General features: G+C 38.4%; 1 long non-coding RNA gene across 1 annotated transcript; it reads left to right on the forward strand.

The window, feature by feature from the left end:
- The first annotated feature begins 280 nt into the window (after positions 1-280).
- LOC108634366 lies at positions 281-5,878 on the forward strand. Its single transcript, XR_001917590.1, has 4 exons — positions 281-621; positions 1,525-1,604; positions 2,086-2,751; positions 5,747-5,878. It is a non-coding gene; the product is annotated as an uncharacterized LOC108634366 (long non-coding RNA).
- The last annotated feature ends 1,368 nt before the right edge of the window (positions 5,879-7,246 follow it).

The following is a 7,246-nucleotide window of genomic DNA, read 5'->3' on the forward strand; positions in this document are numbered from 1 at the left end:
GTAAAGTCCGATGCTAAAAAGACAATACTGTATAGGAACCAAAGGTATATTCAGAAAAACTAGTTACCAGTTCAGAGATTTAAATGTGCAGTGCCCCAAGAAAAATGTGGAAACAGAGGTATCTATCTATGTACTTATTCCATGGAAGTGAGTAAAGCCATTGGGAGTATGACGGAAAACCCAAAAGCAGAGAAGGAATTGGTTTATCAAAGTATATATACAAATAGATATTAAAAAACCTAATATCTATTTCTGTCATGACTATCTTTCAGAGACACATTCTCCACTAAGGGTAACCTGGGACTACCTATCACCACAGTGTGTGGATGCATAAGAAAGACTGCACTGGAAAGAAAAAAATATATTCCTCAAGCCCCTTTCTCATCCTCCAAAGACCATGCGGTTCTGGACTCTGCCTCAATGGCGGGAAAACCTCAACCGGCACGGCACACGCCCAACGCAGGGAGCATGCGCAGTGTGTTCGTGTGTGCGCGCGCACCCCTTGCTGCGCATGCCCCTTGTTGCGCATACGCGTTCCTGAGCATTCTGTGAGGAGCGTTGGGCCTGAGACGCGTCTGTTTATTCAGTCCCCGTTCTTTCTCACTACTTGAGACTCACCAGGTAGGTTCACAAATGTGTCCTGTCTGGAGTTTAAGTGTGCGTGTATGTGAGGGGGAGCCAGCGAGTTTTGGGCAGGTCGGGCAGTGCGATCTGGGGCCTTTGAGGCAGAAGGCCTTCAATGGAGCCATCTTTCTCCTCACAAGTGTCGCGACGCCATAGTTCTTGCCCTGGTGGCTGGAGGGGAAGGGCAGTGGGCAGAGGAGGGCAGGGGTTAGGATGATGGTAGGGGGAGACTTGGGGGTGCTATTTGAGATATCTGGTTCATTGGGGCCCTGGAACTGACGACAGAGCACAGAATCTGGGGCCGGCAGTGGCACCTGGGCAGGGGGCGGGGCGGGCGCTTAAGGAAAGGCCTAGAAACCGGACCGCAGTGGGGTTGTGACTGTATCGCGAGCTTTGTGGTAAGGTGCCGAGAGAGAAGTGGACCGGTTGCTCTGTATGCAGCCTCACCTCAGCCACAGACACTGAGAAAATCGCCATAGTCAGGCTGTAAAGACTGAGGCTTTCTTCATGTTCCAACTGAATTCCAAGGGAGTTGGGGAAAATAGGTCTGGTGAATAGGAGTGTGACAAGAGCAATAGTCCTGAGTTTTTAAATTCCTAGCAGTATTTCAGTAAACATCTTCATGATGGAGAATTCTGGTATGAAATCAAACTTCCTCACAAAAATTCAGCCTTCCTGTGTACCTTAAGGTGATTTCTCTGCCAGCTTAGGAAAGACACAAATGGCATTGCAAGTGACTGTATTTGGTGTAATTGAATGCATGTACACTCATACATAACCAGAGTTTTCTTTTGAATGTATTTTCACATTAAAAAAAAAAGTCACCATATGGTCATAAAAGTGATCAAATATAGCTGTACTCTTAAATACATTTTCTAAATCACAATATTCTACTTTCAGGGAGAAATATGAGTGGGCAAGTGGCATCAACATTGGGACCTGCAGATCAAGATTCCTCTGAGGTGGATGAACCTGTGGTTGTGAGTACCTTACCATTTGATGTTTTCTATTAGCACAAGTTTCTTTTTGAGAAAATGATGTGAAGTAGTACAGATGCAGTGATAAAGGTCTTCCATGGTGATAAAGGGTGACAGTTTGTCTTAGGAAGGAACATTGAGCCAGTTGTATTGCGGTCTGGTGTTGCCTGGATGAGTATGCTGTTAAACTCCCTGGAAATGTGCCCAGTGACTCCCTCCTCCTGCTTATTAACAACAGACTGCATACTTCCATCCCAACATAGATTTAAATAACTTGCAAAGTCTTTCTGGGTAACTCTTATGGGAGCTAACTCTTCTCTATGGGAAGAGTAACTTTATTCAAAGTAAGTGCATAGAATTGTGTTGGGAAAATGTTGTTAGGTTTACATAGGATCAGATATATCTGTGTATTATGTATATTTATGCTGTTAGATGTATTAACAACAAAAGGTTTTTCTTTGCATGCACACTCTACTGGGACCAGCAGCCCAGTGTTGAGCAACCTGAACAAGAGGAACCACCAGCTGAGATTCAGGATATCACACCTAGAAAGGAGGAGGTCCATGGAGAGGATCCAGTGAATCGTGATGAAGAGGAGGAGAAGGATGCCTATGAAGGTAAAGTGTATTTGTGCATCATGCCTTAAGACATAGCCAGTAAGAGGAGGAAAGGAAACATTAGAAAAAGACTTCAGACAATTCCTAAAAATCTGAGGAGAGTATAGGTTGCAGGTTAGTGTGGTTGCTCAGATTTTCCCTTGTTTTCAAGACAAAGAGAGGGGGGCAGCTAAGTTGTCTGAGGACAACCCTGGAAAAGGAAAATGGTAATAACATTTGGAAAATTCTGCTTTCCTTTTTCTCCAGCAAAACATTCCCGGAATAATGCTCCTGAGGTTCTTATTCATCACATTTTTAGCATAATAACCTAAGGCTTTGAATTCATAACACCGAGGGAATGAATATCACCATTCCCTCGTTTATACTGTATGCTTTACAGCTGAATTGATGCATTTTTTTAAAAAAAGATTCTGGCCTGGAAGCTGATCTCCAGGAATTGTCTGTGTCAAAGACTGGGGGTGAAGGTGGAGATGGTCCTGATGTCAGGGAGGAGTTTGCATCAAATATAGAGCCTGTTGAAATGCCAGAAGCAGGTATGTCATCCATTCAGAAAATAATTTATGTCGTTTCTGTTTTTCAGAATAGTATATCTTTACTAATATAGAGGGAACATTACTATTATTTTAATAATAGAGTTCACATATTCGTTGAAAGATAGTTCAGACCCCAGATGCCTGAGTGCCTGACTTACAGACTTTCAAATAAAGAAACAGACAGGATCAAAGCCATATCGAATTGAAAATAGGAAACCGTTTTCTTCTCTTGAATATAAGTACTTGAAGCAACAGCTAATGATTTTCAGGTTCTTTTATACTTTCTGCTTGTAGCAAATATGGAATGCATTTGTAATCAATATCAGTTTATATGAGATATGCTTAGGCATCCAAGTAGGTTCCAGTACCAGCTTTAGCATAATGTGTGTGATTGTGTGATCCCTTAACTTCTAAACTCACCTTTACTCATATAAGTTGTGAATTCAGAACAGATACACTAAAATGCTGATTTTTCAATGCTAATTTTTGCATTCTCTGATTCTCTTCGACGGAATGCATACAAGAATACTCTGGTTTTTTTTGATGTATTTATCATAAAATATAATCATGAATCAAATTATAACGGGGAATTGAGATTTCATTTTCTGATGGGGGACACATGTACACCTGTGGCTGATTCATGTCAATGTATGTCAGAAACCACCACAATATTGTAATTAGCCTCCAATTAAAATCAATTAATTAATTTTTTAAAAAAGAAAATGAGCCAACATTCTGCTTGATGTTTGTTAAATTCTCTCAAATTCTGAATTCTCTAGCTCTTAAAAAACTGGTTGCATTTTAAATCCTTTCCCCAGTGAACCTTGAAATGACTGAATCATAAAATGGCAAAAGATAGTCTAGTTTCCTGTTTCTGTGGCTAATCTAGTTGAGAGAGTGCATTTAGTCAGTGATATTCAAGACAGGTGTGAGTAAGATACCTATGCTAAGCACACTAACTGCCCCCACGTTTGGTCTTTTTTTTGGGCGGGGGAGGTTGCTTATTTTAATTGGAGGATCATTACTTTATAATACTATGATGAGTTTGCCATACACCCCAGTCTCGCTCTTAAAGAACTAATAAAAATCTGAGCCTCATGATATAATCGTCTCTAACCATATCAAGTATGTTGTTTTGCCTCTTTGATACATGAGTTTAAACACTTTCGAAGGCCAAAGCTTGTAACTCTAGTTCTTCCCGCATAATCAACTTAGTATCTTTCACATACGTGTTTTCCAAATTGCTGACAGTGAATTGCAGAGTTCTGATTTTAAAGAAAGAACTTCCTAGTTAGGGAAGAATTTACTGTGTATTGGCCTTCTAAATATTTTCACTTTACATTTTTTCCCCATTCCATTACAACAATTAGATGAAAATACAACTTTCAAACTACTTTCAAGTAACTACAGGACATGATTAAAATGTTCTCATAGAAAAATCTTAGCCCTCAATATGTGTGGTATTTAAAAAGAAAATACATAAATTACAAGGTACATAAATGTAAAGTCCTACATCCAACATAAAAGGTAAATAAAAGAGCAACAGAACAAACCTAAGGGATAAAGAAAAAGATACTTAATAAAAGACAGGTATAAATTGTTAGGAAGAGGAAAATAAACTCAACTAATAAATAAAGACAATGTGCTAGTTTACATAAGTTGTTAATATATATATATATTTATATACACACACATTTTTAAATATTCTTTTCTGTTGCGATTTATCACAGGAGAGTGGACATTAGTTCCCTGTGCTATATAGTAGGACCTTGTTGTTGATTCATTCTGAATATAATAGTTTGTATCTGCCAACCCCAAACTGCCAGTCCATTCCTCTCAGTTTACATAATTGTGGAGAAAATGGACAAAGCCCAAGTATATGTAATTAGAAATAAGAACAAGACACTAACATTATATTATAGAATTAAAACTGAGTATAATCTGGAACTCAAATATTTTCAGCATATTGAGGAAATGGCTAGTAGGGTGGAAAAACAAATACTATTTAACAGACCCCACAGTAACTAAATAACTAAACATCACACATACCGTGGATGAACTTTTGAAATTGGTCAGAGTTTTCTCTCAAAAGCCAGTATCATTTAGAAACAAACAAAAAACTCTGCTTCTCCAGATATTTTTCTGTGTTCCTGCCTGCTTTTCTCTCTCACTCGTACTCCCTCTTGCTCTCCCTTTTCTTTTCTTCTCTCTTCTTTTTCTTTCATTTTTGGTGTGGCTGTGAGAAACAGTCCTATTTCTGCTTCACATTTTGATGTCCCCATGTCGCCAGTGATAGTAATGACTTAAAATTAGTGTCACCATATGATTTATTATACCAACTGGAATGGTTTCCAGAGTGAAAAGAAACATTTAGAATTACATGAGGGCCACAAGTAAAAAGGGGGACAAATGTTTAACCGACTTAAAACAACCGTATCAGGCATAAATTAGAACAAATGCAAATTTCTCCACTTTTCCACAGTAGAGAAGAAACAAATGCAATACTGGCCTTTTTCTTTACTTCACTTAAGCAGTAACAGATAACAATTGTTTAGCTATCCTATATTTGGAATATTATTTCAAACCAATGCATTTAAATGATACTTTTGGGGGATTTTTTGTTTCAGTTTTTGTGTATTTTGTTTTCCTTAGGGTGTTTTTTGTTGTTAGATATTTTACTGAATGTGTACACAGTTTTGCCTTCTACTGAAAACTACCTTCTGATCGGTTCCATTGATTTCATTTGTTCTGAACTCAGTGTCCTTATTTTCTTGTGTAACTAGGAAGAGTAATGTGTTTTCAAAAATACGGGTAATGTGCTTGAAAAGTCTATAAAATCTCTGGAGAGGATTAACTGAAGGTAACCCAAAGGGTCGCCCTTAGTGTTCTTGTTTTAGTCCAGTTTATAAAACTACAAGTGCAGTGAACTTTGCATACCTCTCCTGTCATCGAAATAAAGTTCTGCTAAGTAACTTTTTTAATATTCATAATATAGGTGAAGGGCAACCATTTGCTTGAAAGAAGAGAAACTGAAACCATCTATGCTGTTCTTCTGTTGTGTATTTGACTGTTAAAGTTCTGTCAATAAAGTTTCGTCTTCTACTGGCACATGTTTTGTTAAATTTATCCCCGGGTATTTAATGTTCTTGAAAATTCATGGTTTGCGATTTTTATTGTCTAGCTGAGGATGTATGTAGAGATAGAATGTCGGTATATGGATTTTCTGTCCAACAATTCCTCTAAATATGCATATTAATTCCACAAATTTAGATCCAGATTGTTTTTGCTTTTCAAAGTATACTATTAGATTTGAATATCAACAATTTCTACTGGCTTAAACCTTAAACCTTTCCTCATTTTGCAGCATTGAACAAACCTGGCCAGAATAGTCTTGACTAAAGCAGGTGATAATCGGCATTTTCCCCAATAGGAAATGAAAAATCTTCTCCATTTCAACCTGTTTACGTTGCTTTTTTGTAGATATACTTTGTCAGAGTAAGTTCCATTCTATTCCTAGTTTACTGTCTTGAATATAGATTAATTTTCATCAAACCCTTATACTGCATCAATTGTGATCATAGAATTGTTTTCTCTCCATTTTTCTATTAATGTGGTGAATTGCATTGGTAACCTTGTATGTTTAAACCACCCTTGCACTTCTAGGGTTAAAAAATTTGGTCATAACATATGCTTTAGGTGTAATCTACATGTTAATGCTTATATATACATATATATACCCACACGTAAAAAATTCATAAAAGCCTTCTCTTGAATAAATGGATTTACAAAACGTGCCACCCAACTCTCATATGGTGTCCCTGATGAAATCATTGACAGAGAAACATTTTTAAAAACTTGATATATTTGTATGGTCCTGTAGAGAAATGGAATGCCAAAGCCATTGTTAAAGGTAGTAGGGAGACAGGACAAAAATTGCTGTCAATGTCCATGGCAAATGGCACAGCGTATCTTTCACACATTTCTGACTTGCCTTCCAAGTATTTTTGTGTGCAGGGAGAGAACAGCCACAAACATCTTCTTTCCTCCATGGCGTCGTCCATTGGCTTGATAGTCACCAGATCTCAGAAGCCCTCCAGTTGTCTGTGTGTATGTGTGTGTGAATCACCTAGTCATGTCCGGCTGTTTGCAGCCCCATGAACTGTAGCGGGCCAGGCTTCTCTGTCCATGGAATTCTCCAGGCAAGAATACTGGAGTGCATTGCCATTCCCTTCTCCAGAGGATCTCCCCAGCCCAGGGATCGAACCCTGGTCTCCCGCATATTCTTTACCATTTGAGCTACAGGGAAGTCCTCCAGCTATCTGATTCCTCCCTTATATCCTTATTATTAACAAAATAATGCTTACATCTCTGAGCCCTCATCTGCCTCCTCACACACCAAAAAATACATATTTGTGCAACAAAGGACTTATTCAGAATTCACTCTGCTTGGCGAATAACAGGATTATAAATAGCAGCTGTTGTGCCCTTACAGAGG

Source organism: Capra hircus, assembly GCF_001704415.2.
Source record: "Capra hircus breed San Clemente chromosome X unlocalized genomic scaffold, ASM170441v1, whole genome shotgun sequence".
Classification (NCBI taxonomy): Eukaryota; Metazoa; Chordata; class Mammalia; order Artiodactyla; family Bovidae; genus Capra; species Capra hircus.